General features: G+C 41.3%; 1 protein-coding gene across 1 annotated transcript in view; it reads right to left on the minus strand.

Annotated features, from left to right (window-relative positions):
• Nucleotides 1-16,155, minus strand: part of SEMA5A (semaphorin 5A) — a 641,391-nt gene that overhangs the window by 410,950 nt on the left and 214,286 nt on the right. The window lies entirely within an intron of this gene.

Here is a 16,155-nt window from a genome sequence, read left to right on the forward strand (position 1 = left end):
ATGTAGAACAGTGCAATACAGAGGCAGAAGGCCAAAGGGCAAACTTCACAATCTGAGAAACATCAACACACCATTCACATCACATTACAGGCAGTCCTCAGACTTAAGACACAATTGGTTCTGAAAATTGCGTCGTAAGTTTAAACGTCGTAAGTCGGAACCATAATCCACTCCACTGCGGGACTGAGCATCGTAAAGTCGAAACCAATTGTCGTAAGTTGAATGAGGGTGTCAATTCAGAAGTGTCGTATTTGCTGTTCGTTGTAAGTCGAACATGGTAAAGTTGAGGACTGCCTGTACACATACAGATCCAGATTTTTTAAGTGAAGCACATATAAGCAATTGTACATGCCTAACTAGTGGGGGCTGTACAGGTGGAAATCAACTATTTTTGCACATATGTGACTAGTTGGGTGCCACATTAAATATATGCATGTGGACATGGATAATTTGAGCACACAACATGAGTATTCACACCCATTAGGCACACACAATTGTTATTTATAAACATTTAATGTTGTAAAACTGACCCTTTTTTAAATAGCAACAGTACAAAATACCTGATTTCCTCCAATCCAGAGCTCAGTGAAGCATTTTTTTAAAAAATACTTCATATGTAGCCACCAGGCAATGCTAGCTGAATATACATGAAGGATCTTGATTTGTAGGTTTGCATGGTCTTTTCCACTGCCTGTTTAAGAGCAGATGGATCTGAGGTAATCAATCAGTGGTGTCAAAGTGGTGCCTCCAGCTGCTGTGAAAATATGTACACAATGGGAACAGTTACAGTATTGTAGGAGGAACTGGTAGTTACTATATTATGGCACGGCCTATTGTTAAAGCTCCCAACAAGTCCTATTATAAGCCTCTGTTTTCACTTGCTGACAACATTGCCCAACTTTAACAGTTTGGGCTGAGATTGTCCATGCAGGGTGTCTGCCTCAGGCTGAGTATTTTTTGGAAAATTTCAGCAAAAACAGTCCAGCCATTTCCACAAATGAGATTAGGGGAGGGGGATGTTGTTAAAAACCATCATACAACCTTTTGTTTGAGAAGTTCTAGCATCCCCATGCTTTGGAGCAACAGCTTAATATCTGGCTGAAAGCGGGCTCCCTAGTGTCAGGGTGACCCCATGAAAATCTGTTTAAATCTGGCCATTTAAAAGGCTCTGAAAAAATGTCAAGTTGCACATGATCAACAGAGACTTGTAATTTCCACTGCTAATTTCCTCATAAATTACACCTGAACTGAGCATGCTCCAACCTAAGGCTGTAGGGGCTGAGCAGGACTTTCCTCCAGTGTTGCTCCTGGTTGTTACGAGCAGCTTGGTGCCAGACTTGGGAACTGAGGGCAAGGAGATGGTTTCTTCTGTGCTCTCAGTGTTCCTCCTGCTGCTGCTGCTGCCGCCCAGGCTGTGTGGAAGAGAAAGCCACCTGAGTGCAATGCAGAGGAGACAATAGCTTGACTGGGACAAGGAGCTGCAGCATGGGAAGACTCAGAGTCTGGTAGGAAAGACTGGAACTGTCTGGGCAATGAAGGGAAGACTGAGACTCAGATTGGGAGCTCAAAGGGGGATACCGTGACCGACTATGAAAGGACACTGGAAGTGGAACAAAGAATGGAGACTGGGACTCAGATGAGGAGCCAGTAGGGAGGGGAGAAGACTGGACTGACACAGGGACAAGCTGTAGGGGACAGAGCCAGAATGGATCATGTGGGGGCAGAGAGGCAGAAAGGTCTGTGCTCACTAGAGCATAATGCCCCTCCAGAGTTTAGAAAGAAAACCAAGATCCTGAGACTCAACATTCATTGCACTGGATGGATGGTCCTGAGGGAATTAATCAGGGTTGTGTAGTGAATGAGCTCTGATTTGCAGGACCCCTGTCTCATATGTTGCAGAAGTTGGAAGATCTGTAGTGAATAAGGCTAGAGATTGCAGGAAAAGAAAGGGTCTCATGGTTAAACTAACTGAAAACCATACAGGTGTACTGGAGTCTGTCCTTGCCTCTGCCGTAGAGTTTTTGCATGATGCTAGATAAGTCACTTAAACCAAATTTTTCACAGGCAGTCATTAAGGGTGTCACTTATTTTCTGGGTATCCAACCTAAGACACCGGGATCCTGATTTTCATAAGTGCTGAGCACTCACAGCTACAACTGAAGTCACTGGGAGCTGTGCTGTGAACATATAAACTGCTATATGATATGAATTGCTCTGAAAAATCAGGTCCTAATTGTCTCTAATTGGGCACTCAAAGTAAATGGAAACTTTTGACAATCTCTCTGTGCCTCGCTTCCACATCTGTAAAATGCAAATAATATCACCTCCTCATCACATAAAGGTGTTGTGAAAATAAATTTATTAATGTTTGTGACTCAGTCAAATACAAGAGTGATCAGCATCATAGAAAACGTATGGAGAAATGAGTAACTCTGTCTTCAGAGCAAGATTTGAACAGTGTACAGTAAATAAGACCTGGAGCCACACATTTTACAACAAGAACACTTGAAATAGTGAGTAGCGGCTCATTCAGTGACCACCATCCTTCCTGTGCACTGAATCAGGCACAAGTCCTGTGAAAAATAGTGTGTGATCATGTAATTAAACACTGTATCATAATACATATGCACAGGGGGACAAATTAAGGTTGTACAGGCAACCTTAAATCTTTCACTTCCTAACTTTTGAGTTCTTGACTTTGAAATGTTAATAAAGTTCTTTTAATGTCATAAAAACAAAATAGAAACACAGTGTTCTAAGAAGTCAAGGAAGCAGCCAGAATACAAACGTTGAGAACTTCAGGTTGAAAGGCATTAAGAGTGATATATTTTGGGGGGGAAGGAATAATGGGAAAAAAAGTTAAAAAAAATCAAACATCAAATACCTCAGTTTACCAATCAACACCTCTAACTCCCCAGCTAGCCAATTCCCAAGGTCTTGATAGCCTAAGGATATGCCCTACTGGTCTTAATAGAACATGTAAGCATATCTCATAGTTCTGAGCACTCTCCTTGTCTTTGGGCCCAGTGCTGGCTAATGGTGGTGGCTGGAAGATGCATCAGATGAAATGAAACTATTTTAAACAATCACAGGAATCCAAACAAAATAGAAACACAACAAGCTGAGTAATTATGATAAACATATAATGTAAAACAGTGATCCTCTGGTGAAGATCAAGGTCTTTGCGTCCTGTGCAAAGCTAAGTCCAGCACTCAGACTACTTTCCCTGAGGTTTCTCTGAACCTAACTAACCAAATAGATTATGGCTGCAGTGACTTCCCCTGTAGTACTCAAAAGCAGGCATCGTACAGAGGCAGGTCAACAGGGCATCTTGGCAACAGAAACACACTGGTCAGAGAGGAAGGTTAGCCTGATGGTTATGCCATCTGCCTGGGACTTAGGAGCCTTGAGTTCAGCTCCCTGCTCAGCCACAGACTTTGTGTGTGACCCTGGGCGAGATTCTTAGGGTATGTCTTCACTACAAGTGATGGTGTGATTGCAGCACAGGCATGTACACAACAGTAGTATTGTCAAGGTTCCTTCCCCACTCTGAACTTTAGGGCACAGATGTGGGGACCAGCATGGACACGTCTAATCTTAATTACTAGCTTAGATCTGGTAACTCAGCCACCATCCAGAAATTTCAGTGTCAGGAGCACTTCCGGTCCCCCCAAAACTTTCTCCTCCCTGGGTTGCCTTGAATGACTTCACCAATTCCCTGGTGAACAAAGACCCAAATCCCTTGGATCTTAAAACAAGGAAAAATCAATCAGGTTCTTAAAAAGAAAGCTTTTAATTAAAGAAAGAAAAATAAAAATCATCTCTGTAAAATCAGGATGGAAAATATTTTACAGGGTAATCAGATTCATATAGCCCAGAGGAACCCCCTCTAGCCTTTAGGTTCAAAGTTACAGCAAACAGAGGTAAAATCCTTCCAGCAAAAAGAAACATACAAGTTGAGAAAACAAAAATAAGACTAATCCACCTTGCCTGGCTATTACTTACAAGTTTGAAACATGAGAGACTGATTCAGAAAGATTTGGACAGCCTGGATTGACGTCTGGTCCCTCTTAGTCCCAAGAGCAAACAACCCCCAAAACAAAGAGCACAAACAAAAGACTTCCCTCCACCAAGATTTGAAAGTATCTTGTCCCCCGATTGGTCCTCTGGTCAGGTGTCAGCCAGGTTTACTGAGCTTCTTAACACTTTACAGGTAAAAGAGACATTAACCCTTAACTATCTGTTTATGACAAGCATAGATATGGTTCCATGGGTTTCAGCACAGGCTACTCAACCAAGTACAAGCCTCCCAGGAATCCCTGATACATGCTTGGGTTGTTACCCCATGCCATCACATCTGTACTGTTGTTACCCCTGCTAGCTGGATGAGTTGCTACTTGTGCCACAAACTCACCATCACTTGCAGAGTGGACATATAGTATCTCTGTGCCCTGGTTTCCAGCTGTAAAATTAGGCTAATAATAAGTACTTTATTACCTCATATGGGTGTTGTGAAGATAAATAAATAAGGCACAGTAGACAATTGGGATCATTCAGAGGGTTTGCCTTCTCTTTTTTTACCATAGCAGGCCAGGGAAGAGAAAGCATGGGCTGGAAGGTCAAAGCAAGATCAGCATGAGGGCTGTTGAGAGCTCCCTTTGAACTCTTCTTTTCTATGCTCCCCCCAAACAAACTTATTCTGCTCCTGTACCATTCAACATTACTTCATCTGGGGGGAAAAGGGAAGAGGAACAGGCTGCAACAACAAATGTTTTAACTTCTAGGGAACAATTTCAAATACTGATCATGCAATGTCTCTTACGGGAGTAGTTACACCCCCATGGGGGCTAGTTATAACTTTTACAACACTTCTGTAAAGGAGAACTAATAACAGATAATCAAACAAAAACCCCACTGAAATATGCCAATAAAAATCTTTAAACTATGAGTGAAATTCTGCTCTTAGTTACATGGTAGAAATCCCAAATAAATCCATCATCTGAGTAACTATGTCAATGGAGTTACTTCAGAATTGCACCTTATTAGCATCTAAATAGTAAGAATTCACAAGGGTTTGGTACTATGCAATGTAGATTACTACAATGCATGGTAACTTTCTTAAAGTGATACAAGATGTTTGAATTCTATGAGGGATAAAAGATTTGAGCATCTAGTTCCTTAGAGTCAGAAGTGCATAAGGTACTGTCAGTGTCTACCAATATATTTATTTCGGATAAGAACCCCATGTAAAAGTAATACATTTAATTAATAATTAATTCACTTTATTAATGGTTGTCATGCAAATGTTACATAACACTTTACAAAATAATAGTTACAGAATTATATATTGTAACAGTTACATATTTAAATATGCAATTCAATTATATTGTCTGCTGCTCTGTAACTGAAGTATACTGCCTGCTGATCACAGTGAGACAGTTGACAAACTATGACTGTCTCCTCCTTTTCCTACTCACTTACTTTTACTAATTCCTGGATTCCTGCCATTTCTGCTGTCCTATCTCTACTCCAACTTAAAGCAATAAAGCAAAACCCAGCAAAACATGTAACTAGCAAAACTGTACCAGTCATTATCTTGTTCATACCGAGTCTCTCATTTTGTTTGTGTTTTTAGGCCCTGCTCTTGCAAACATTTGTGCACAATTGACTTCAATGGTACTACCTGCATGTTTAAAGTTAAGCATATGGATAAGTGTTTGTAAGATTGGGACCTTATACTGTAAGCTTTCCAGAGCAGGGGCTTTTTGTGTGTCCGGACAGCATTCAGCATAATAGAGCCCAATCCCCCTTGGGAAAGACAAAGAGCAGACAAGTGCTAGTCAAGTGGCACTAGCAAAGGCCATTTTTTTGGCATGAACTGAAGAGTTCCTGACTTGTAATTTACTTGACTTATATCTTTCCTAATACAGAAGATACATTTTCCCTTTTCACCATATTAATAAATGTACACACTTTAAATGAGGTTCAGGTTTTTAACACAAAAGCTACACAAGTACTGTAGTTTCTTGTTTGTAGTGAACCAAAATATGATTTTTTTTTTAAATTGGAAAACAAGAAGTTTGCTAGGACTAAAAAGCCTGTAGCAAAATAAATATGCTTAAGTCCTCTTTCAACTTGTTCTTAACTTTACTAATGCTGCTACACACATTTCACCATGATATTATTGACCAGTGAGTTATTAGTTTTCAAATGATACTGCACAAGGCACATTTTGTACAAAGATTATTACAGTAGTGGCTAGGGTGTGCATATGGGAGTGCATTCAGTCACAGGATGATAACATTTTAAAACTACCTTGTGTCATCCCATGGTTTCTCATGTTATGTTGTCCTATCTGTCACTGTATAGGGGTAACTGAAAGTGACCATATTACTAAAGTTAAATAAAGATACATTTATAACACAGTTTTCTTCAGCAAACTATGCTTTAGAAAAATAGCAGTTATTTTTCTCGATCACTGTATAAAACTACTGAATTTTCAATATTAACAGAAATCACTGGGTGGCACCGGTAGCACAAATTCACTAATCTCATCAAATGCAAATTAAAATATACTTTAGAATATAAAAGTTATTTTCTAATAACATTAAATGATTTTAGACCTAAAATGGTGACATACCACCTTCAAAATACTGGATAATGGCCTAAAGATAACTTCTACAATTAATTCCTGTGGTAGTTGTGATAAGTTAGTATCTTCTTCAAAGGCAACAAGACGAGGTAGAATTATTGGCTATGATCTTGCACTTTTCATTCACCATATTACCCTTGGCTGCCAAGGCGACAGATTCATTAACCCCAAAAGACTATATTAAGAGAACACATTTCAGGCAATCTTTGCAGCACCTCTTTCTTTATGGTCCTAATTAGATGCTCCTACAGACTCTCCACTCTGACATTTTAGGATTTCATATTCCTAAACTATGATCCAGAAAGATTAGGTTTCTGAGTGATTTTTCTAAAACTACGGAGTCCATTTCGGTGGGATTTTTGACTTTAAGCTTCACTTCATTAAACAAACATTTCCATAAACAACAACTACATCAAAAACGGTTTTATGAACACAAATACTAACCTGTGTGAAAAAGAGATAAGAAGAAATAAAAATTACATCTGCAAGTCTGTTTTATTTTACTTTATTGTCTTTGGACTACGCATTTTTCTCCTTACGTCTGCCTTCCATCTTCCCCCCCTCCTGCCAGCTCCCACTGAGTTCTTTCTTTCCCATTTCTACTCACCAATGAATTAAACACACTCCTATTCACAGATCATTGATTCTCATTGGGAAAAAAGCACCTTCTCTGGAGTGAGCAGATACTCTTCAATATCTTTCAACAAAGAAAAGGATGATGATTGTATCTCAAAACGCTGCTATACTTTATCTGAGAACTTAAGCACATTTTTCTTCTGTCCGTCTCAGTGAGGCTGAGGCAAGTTATGTCAATAGGCATGCCAGCTATTTTATGCTTTATTTTGGATAATATGTGTTGTTTGTTGGCAGTAGGTATAATTAGCCCGCTTTATGGTATGATTTTATCTCTGTGGGGAAAAATTTTAAATAACTAGGAAAATCAGATATATCTTTGTGTATCATGTACAAAACATAACCTACGGGTAAGGGGTGGAATGGTCCCACTATTGTGGGAAACTTTCCTGGCTCGTACACTACCCTGGTGAAATAGGCTAGTGAAAAGATCTGAGTCCTCGCTCCCACTTCTTTTTTTACCCAGAGGCCTGCCTGACCTCAAGCGCATCATTACATTCAGTTCAAAGCAAATACAATTGATCAAACAGCAATTGGTTTTAAAAAATAAGGAAAAAATGGGAGAGTTTAAAGGAAAACACATCACTCTGCTCTGTGGCATGGGGACATCACAACCAGCGTCTCTGGAATGTAAGGGAAGTTCAGTTTGTTCCTCACAAGTCCTAGGCTTCCTTCTCAGGCCCTGGCTGTGCTGCAGGGATGCTGCAGTTTGGACACTTGCTCTGGTGGTGGCCACACACCCTTAGGCTCTAGGTGTCAGGACCCTTCTTCCCAGCATGACCCCTGGCCCGTTGGGGTTACGATCCCCCTCCAAGTCTGACCGGCCAGGCATCTTGGCTGAGAGTGTCTTCTTGCGCTGGGCCCACTGCCCAGGGTCCCCCTTGCTCTTCCCAGCTGCTCACCGCACCAAGAACCAGACTGCTTCAGCCCCAGCTACAGCTCCATTCTGCCTCAGCACAGCTGCTGCTCTGCCTCCAGGGGTGGCTCCAGGCACCGGCGCAGCAAGAGCATGCCTGGGGTGGCAAGCCGGGGTGGGAGTGGGAGAGGCTGCCAGTCGTCGTGAGGGCGACAGTCAGGGAGCCTTTGGCGGCAATTCTGCGAGAGGTCTGCCAGTCCCACGGCTTCAGCGGCAATTCGGCAGTGGGTACGCCAAAGGTGCGGGAGCCCCAGATCACCTGCAGAACTGCTGCTGAATCTGCTTGACCAGTGGACCTCTCCCAGAAATGCCACTGAAGCCTGCCTGACTGCCATGATTGAGGTGGCAAAAAACCTAGAATCGCCCCTGTCTGCCTCCAGCTCCCTGGGCTGCTTCTCTGGCCCCTCTGGCTCTGGTTGCTGCAGCTCTGCTCTCAGCACAGGTCTGCTCTGTGGGCTACTTCTGTAACTCTGCTCCCAGCTCAGCTTGGGCCTCTGCTTTCTCCTTAGCTCAGGCCCAATCTGTCTGACCCTGGTAGGGTGACCAGACAGCAAGTGTGAAAAATAAGCACAGGGGGTGAGAGGTAATAGGCGCCTATATAAGAAAAAGACCCAAAAATCAGAACTGTCCCAATAAAATCAGGACATCTGGTCACCCTAGACCCAGGCAATTCCAGTTCACATGGAGGACAGGACCCACCCTGGCCTCCTGACTCCCTGATTAGCCTGCCCACCTTGTCAATCAGGCTGACCTGGAGCATTGGTCTCTCCCCATTGCCCCTGGGGACTGTCAGTCTCAGGGTCCTGATTTCCCATTGACCCTTCCCTTTCTTTTAATACTGGGAACCAGCTAACCAAAACACCCCCACTGAGTTTTAGTAAGGAGACAACAATTCCATTACATAAGCTATATAGTGATGCAAGGTGGATGAGGTAATATATTTTATTGGACCAACTTCTGTTGGTGAGAGAGACAAGCTTTTGAGCTTACACAGAGCTCTTACACAATCTTTAACTTGTTGTTTCCCAGACCTGATGAAAAGCTCTGTGTAAGCTCAAAAGTTTGTCTCTCTCACCAACAGAAGTTGGTCCAATAAAAGATTTTACCTCACCCACCTAATATCCTGGGACCAACACAGCTACAACAACACTGCATAGAACAGTGGAAGCTATATAGAGATGCTTGTTTTGGTAGCTCCAGCTTTGAATATATATTGGTGCACAGAATTCTAGGTCAATGGTTCTGCCACAGTCACTGTTTAACTCTATTATAATGGAAGTCTCTACCGGTGTATATTTTTATCTACTAGGGACCAAATTCTTCCCATATTTATACCAACCCAATACCTCTGAAGTACATGATGGAATGAACTTCCTTGCTGAGTATTAACTGTTATGAACATAATGACAAAACTCCCGTTGCCTTCAATGAAAGTATAATCAGGCAAATTTTTAAAATGAACATTAGAAGGAAAAAAGTCATCCAACATATAAATAAAACATAAGAAATAAAATATAGTATATATAGAACATGTCTCATACACTGCTGCTCATTCCTTCAGTCACAAATAACTCAGCAAAAATAATGTGCTAACTCTGAATGTTTGAACAGTTGAACATGAACCCCACCTAGACCATTAGCAGTTGAAGGTGCTACCTTATATCATTAGGTAGGTAATTTCCCTTAGATCCATAGGGGTCTGCAGACTATGTCTAAGATTTCCAAAGGGGTCCATACCGCCATTCGAATTTTTTTAGGGGTCTGCAAATGAAAAAAGGTTGAAAACCACTGCCTTAGATCAATGAACTTCAGTATTAGACTACAACTTCTAGATTGGTGGTACGCAGTATGTAATCTCTGGAGTCTAATACAGCAGACTGAGGCCAAATTCCAATTCACTAAAAACTTTTGATAGGGAGATGCGGGACATAGAGACTAATGATTCAAAGAAGTAAGAGCCCAAATGTTCTCACTTCCCTAATGGATTGGTGAATCACCCGATGTTTGTTTGATTGATTGACTGTTTGTTTTTAATAACACCTTCAGGGCACAAAATTTTCCTATTCTATAAAGTACATATATGTTCTCAGCTTTCCTTATAATTACTCAGAGAGGGCAAAACCAATTAAGTGTATGTTTTCATATATACTGAAAACAGCCAACAAGAAATTTCTGCTCATCTTTTAAGGAAGACTGACTTTTGATTTTAAAATATAGGTAAATTTATATGCAAATTACATGCAGCCCTTCTGAAAAATTTTAAATGCAGTTCTCCATATAATAATTAAACAACCTGTCAGATTACTAGAAATTGAAAGTCATCCCATATATCATTGGAAATATTATTTTTAATGGATGAGAAATAAGGGTTTTTATTTGACCCACAAAGCTTCAGATTTGACTTAAGACTTCAGACAATCACATTCAACATTTTAGATTCTCAGGAGTTTGAAAGTCATACTGCATCATGGTAAAGATCATTTTCCCCAAGTCTACTCTATAAATATTGTCAATGTCAAGCTCTTCAAAAGTGCATGTTCAATTGATACTGTCCTGGATTTCACAGTATTATCAGGCAAATAAGTAAATGTTCTGGTTTCCCAGTACCCTCTATCAACATTCTATAGCTCCACTGGAGAGGACTCATGTACTAGAGATATTAAAGTTTAACTGGTTAACCAATAAGTGTGACGTTTATCGGTTTCTGTTAATGATTAAACTCCACTCAGGGTCCCAGCTGCCGGCCCTGCACCCAGGCTCTGCTGCCGCCCACAACCAGCATCCCGATGCACCCAGGCCCCAGTGTGCCCAGGGCTCTCTGAGGAAGTCCGGGAATTGATTTTAGCTATGTCATATTTTTTCTTTTTCTTTCCCAGGCAATGAGGAGGAGGAATCAACCCCACCACATTCAGCTTCTTTCCTTTATCTTTAAGTGTTGACAATGCATGAGAATGAGTCCAAATGAGCGTGATCCAGGGGCTCAACACAATGAACCTGACCAACCATGGTACCCATATTAATAGGAACCAATACTCCAAGGAAACAGTGGTGCCTCATTCAGTCTTATTTTGAGCATGGAGCAGATGGTCTTGGAACCGGGGTAGATGTGGATCCATAATATGGCCTTAGCCCTCAATACCACCCATTGCTGTGACTCTGATTTCTGAGCCTGGCACACTGAGGGAACACTTTTGCCTTTCAGTGTGCTGAGCCAGAAGTATACTCCTTCAGCAGAGGCCAACAAGTGTGAGGTTAAACATTTGTGCTCAGTAGGAGCTACAGATTTATAGTGATAGGCACCATAGGTTTGGCTGTAATCAAGAAAGCCAGTACCTGCCACGCTTTTCAACCCCAGGGGGGTTCAGGGTTGAGGGTAGTCTCACAGCACTGTTGTCATAAATAGATAGCTAAGGGTTAATGTTTCTTTTCCCTGTAAAGGGTCAACAGAGGGAACCAAACACCTGACCAGAGGACCAATCAGGAAACCGGATTTTTCAAAGTGAGGGAGGGAACTTCTGGTTTTGGGTTTGTTCTGCCTGTTTGTTTTCTCTCGGCTATGAGGGAAGAGCTTTCTTTTTTTTTTTATCTCCAAGCTTCTTTCTACCCTTCTGTTCCCAAGTGTAAGTACAAAGGTAGCAAAACAATAGGCTTTTATATGTTTTGTTTTGTATTTACATGTGTGGAGTTTGCTGGAATGTTTTAAATTGGATATCTTTTTGAATCAGACTGTTATTCATATTTTCTTATAAGCAATAGCCCTGTATTTGTCATCTTGATGCAGAGTTTATATTCTTATGTATTTTCTTTCTTTTTATATAAAGTTTTCTTTTTAAGACTTGTTTGAGTTTTCTCTCTGGGTAGGTTAAGGAGCAAGGGGAGGGGATTCTCTTTGTGTTAGATCTACGGAGGGTAGCTCGGCAGCACCACGGAGTTGGTGGGAGGGGGAAAGAGAGATAGGATCATCTCTGTTTCCTTGTATTTGGGGTTTGTCTCTTTGTGGAATAAGGAGACATGCTTCTTGGTATTGTGATGTAAAGAGATTGCATCAGCTCTCTCAAGTTAGCCCAGAGAGGAAAGTCTGGGTGGGAGAGGGAGGGGGAAGGGAAGTGGAGGATTTCCCTTGCTGGTAGACTCAGAGCTTCTGGGTCTTGGGGGTCCCCCCAGGGAAAGGATTGGGGAGACCCAGGAGAGTTGATCAGGTACTCCGAATCCTGATTGGTGCTCTGGTCAGGTGTTTGGTTCCCTCTATTAACCCTTTACAGGGAAAAGAAACATTAACCCTTAGCTATCTATTTATGACAACTGTTCCCCACATTTCCAAGTCATAAAATACAGCTGCTAATGTTTCCTGCAATAGTATAGCTCGGAAGCAATTCTGACATTCCTTTCCAGCACTGGGCATGAAGGTGATGTATGTGGAGCAATGAGAAGGAGAATGACCTTCCCCCTAGCACGCCAAACAATGCATATGTGCATCTAAGCAGGAAAAATGGTAGAGCAAGAGGCACACCTCTCGAACCCTGGTTTCTTTGTCTTCAGTTCCAGCATATTGGAACCAAGGACAGCAGTTGAGTAAGATCCTTAGTCAAAGAATGAGAAAATAAAAATAAAGAAAAAACTAACTAACTAAAGCCTAATTAAAGCAAGAAGAAGGAGGCAGCACTGGGAATGATCTGTTCTGACAAATCCAGGTCCAAGGACCCAGTCAGATTCTTGATCCATCAGTAATGATGGTTGGAAGAAACTAAGGTGGTCTGAACACTATGCCCCCTTTTAATAGCCTCATCCTCTGAGCCATAAGGGGTGGTGTGGGAGGTGCAAGAGTGCACCAATGGGCACTATTACTAGAAGGTTACAATTGTCCGATTTGCACTGTCAGCAAATCCCAGGACTGGAAATGTGTAGATGCCACTTGAAGAAGAACACAACCTTTTGCTGTTAATATTACAGCAATTTATGAAGTGGCATTCTTCTCATTAAAGTGACAGGAACACCATAGAATGGATTTTTGCTTTGGATATGCTACACACTACGCAGAATTTCCTATTGGAAAAAAAATAGCATATATCTGTCATTAGATTGACAGGTATATGCCTGATACAAAATACTGTAGCCCTCTCACTTTTTGTGTTAACAATTTCATTCAGCTCACACATGGTACTCTAAAACAGTTTAACAAAGTGAAGAGTTTTAAATGAGTATACTGCTTTATACTTGTGTCAAGGCTGAATCCCCAATCTGTCACTCCGAGTGCAGAAGGTGGGGGTCTGCAAGGATTCTAAAAATAAATACTAGCCACTCCAGGTTTGTATTAAACTCCCAAGGTTGCAGCTTTTCCCTGATCTTGGCTTGGTAAATGCTGCCACCACCCAAAAGCAAAAAAAACCAAAACCCTTGGACCCAGGAAGGCGCACTTTGGAATTCCTCCCTGAAGGGTACTCTCAAGCCCTTTCACAGATCCCCTCCAGTGAAGAGCTGAGAAAGAAAACAAAGGAAATTAGCTGTTCCCAGGAGCTAATCAAACAGTATATGCACAAACCTCTTTGGACACCAAAAATCCAATCCTGTTCTTAAAAAGGTAAATTTCATTAAAAACAAAAAGGAAGAAAATACATCTGCAACTTAGGCTTTTGCTAGATTTTAACAGAGCAATTCCAAAAATTAAGAACCCAAATAGCTTTCTTGGGGGTTAGCTTAAAGGTTCCAAGCAAACAAAAGCATCTGGGGTTAGCATAGAGTGGTCCACAAGCCTTAAAAAATAAACAGAAATAAACCTAATAGCGTCTTCCTAACCATTCTTAATTTACTTACATATTTGGGTTGTTAAAAGTATTTCTATATATGATCTGAGGGTTTTCATATCTGGTTCAAACTTTAAAGGGCATTCCTGCTTATAGCATTGCTGTTCCGTGTCTCCTTCTCCGGAGGATAGACAAAGGGAAAGTTTCTTTCCCAATTTTAAAAAGTTCTACCTTCCTATTGACTCTTTTGGTCAGGTGCCCACTTCCTTTTCTTTACATGTGGCCTTTTTAACCCTTTAAAGGTAAAGCAAGTAGTGAACAGCTACCGAGAGGGATTTTACAGCTAACTGGCTGGCTGGGTGTCCATTAAAGGGAGCTACCCCTGCCACACACACTTCATTTATCACAACTTGGATTATCTATTAAGGAAAAAATATGTTGCACGTCTATTGATTACAGATTTCAAATAAAACACAGAATACAAAGTCTACAGCGTTCACTTCATATTTATTTTTCTTACAAATATTTGCACTTTAAAAAGGAAACAAAAGAAATAGTATTTCAATTCATGTAATACAATACTGTAGTGCAATCTCTTTATCATGAAAGTTGAACGTACACAAACGAGACAAGCCATTTACAACACACACTTTACTTCTCTACAGAGGAAAAAGGACAGTAAACTATCTAAACTCCTACATGCCACACGGGGCTACACCAGTGGTACCCTTAACTCACCCAACAATATTGCTTATCTATCCAACCACATACTTGGCCCAGCAAAAGTGTCTGTCCTATCTCGGGGACTCTCTTTCTGAACCCCTTCCTCATCCCCATGATACAGTTCTGCGGTGATCTGGAAGCCTACTTTCACCATCTCCGACTCAAGGAATATTTTCAACACACCACTGAACAGATCTACAGGAACCCTTCTACCAACACAACAAGAAGAAGAATTCTGCATGGACTCCTCCTGATGGTCGAAATAACAGACTGGACTTCTACATAGAGTGCTTCCGCAGACATGCGCAGGCTGAAATTGTGAACAAACAGCATCACTTTCCCCATAACCTCAGCAGTACAGAATGCAATGCCATCCACAGCCTCAGAAAAAACTCTGACATTATAATCAAAAGGGCTGACAAAGAAGGTGCTGTAGTCATCATGAACAGGTCAGATTATGAACAGGAGGCTGCAAGACAACTCTCCAACACCACATTCTACAGGCCACTATCCCTCGATCCCACTGAGGAGTGCTATAGCTATCTTTAAAAATCTCACATTCTTTGCATTTTGTCAAATCTGCAGTGAAAATGTTCTTAAAATGAACATGTGCTGGGCCATCATCTGAGACAGCTATAAGTTGAAATATATGGCAGAATGCGGGTAACACACAGAACAGGAGACATACAGTTCTCCCCCAAGGAGTTCAGTCATAAATTTAATTAACACATTATTTTTTAAATGAGCATCATCAGCAAGAAGCATGTCCTCTGGAATGGGGGTTGAAGCATGAAGAGGCATAGGAATGTTTAGCATATGTGGCACATAAATACCTTGCAACAAAAGTGCCATGCGAACACCTGTAAGGTGACATTGTAAATAAGAAGTGGGCAGCTGTCATAAACATACAGCTAAGGGTAGCATAAAATCCCTCCTTACCTGTAAAGGGTTAAGAAGCTCAGATAACCTGGTTGGCACATGACCAAAAGGACCAATAAGGGGAGAAGATACTTTCAAATCTGAGGGGGAAGGTTTTTGTCCTGTTGTTCTCTCAGGAGACAAAGGGAGAGACCAAGCAAGTAATCTAGCTTCTACTGAAATGATACATCTAATATTACAGAAATAGTAAGTAATAGTAAGGAAAGGTGTTAAAGGCCTGGTCTACACTACGCGTTTAAATCGATTTAAAGAGCGTTAAATCGATTTAACGTTGTACTCATCCACACTACAACGCCCTTTATATCGATATAAAGGGATCTTTAAATCGATTTCTGTACTCCTCCCCGACGAGAGGAGTAGCGCTAAAATCGATATTAACATATCAGATTACGGTTAGGGTGGACGGAAATCGATGTTATTGGCCTCCGGGAGGTATCCCACAGTGCACCACTGACCGCTCTGGACAGCAATCAGAACTGAGGCACTGGCCAGGTAAACAGGAAAAGCCCCGAAGCCCCGCAAACTTTTGAATTCCATTTCCTGTTTGGCCA

Source organism: Chelonoidis abingdonii, chromosome 2, assembly GCF_003597395.2.
Source record: "Chelonoidis abingdonii isolate Lonesome George chromosome 2, CheloAbing_2.0, whole genome shotgun sequence".
NCBI lineage: Eukaryota > Metazoa > Chordata > Testudines > Testudinidae > Chelonoidis > Chelonoidis abingdonii.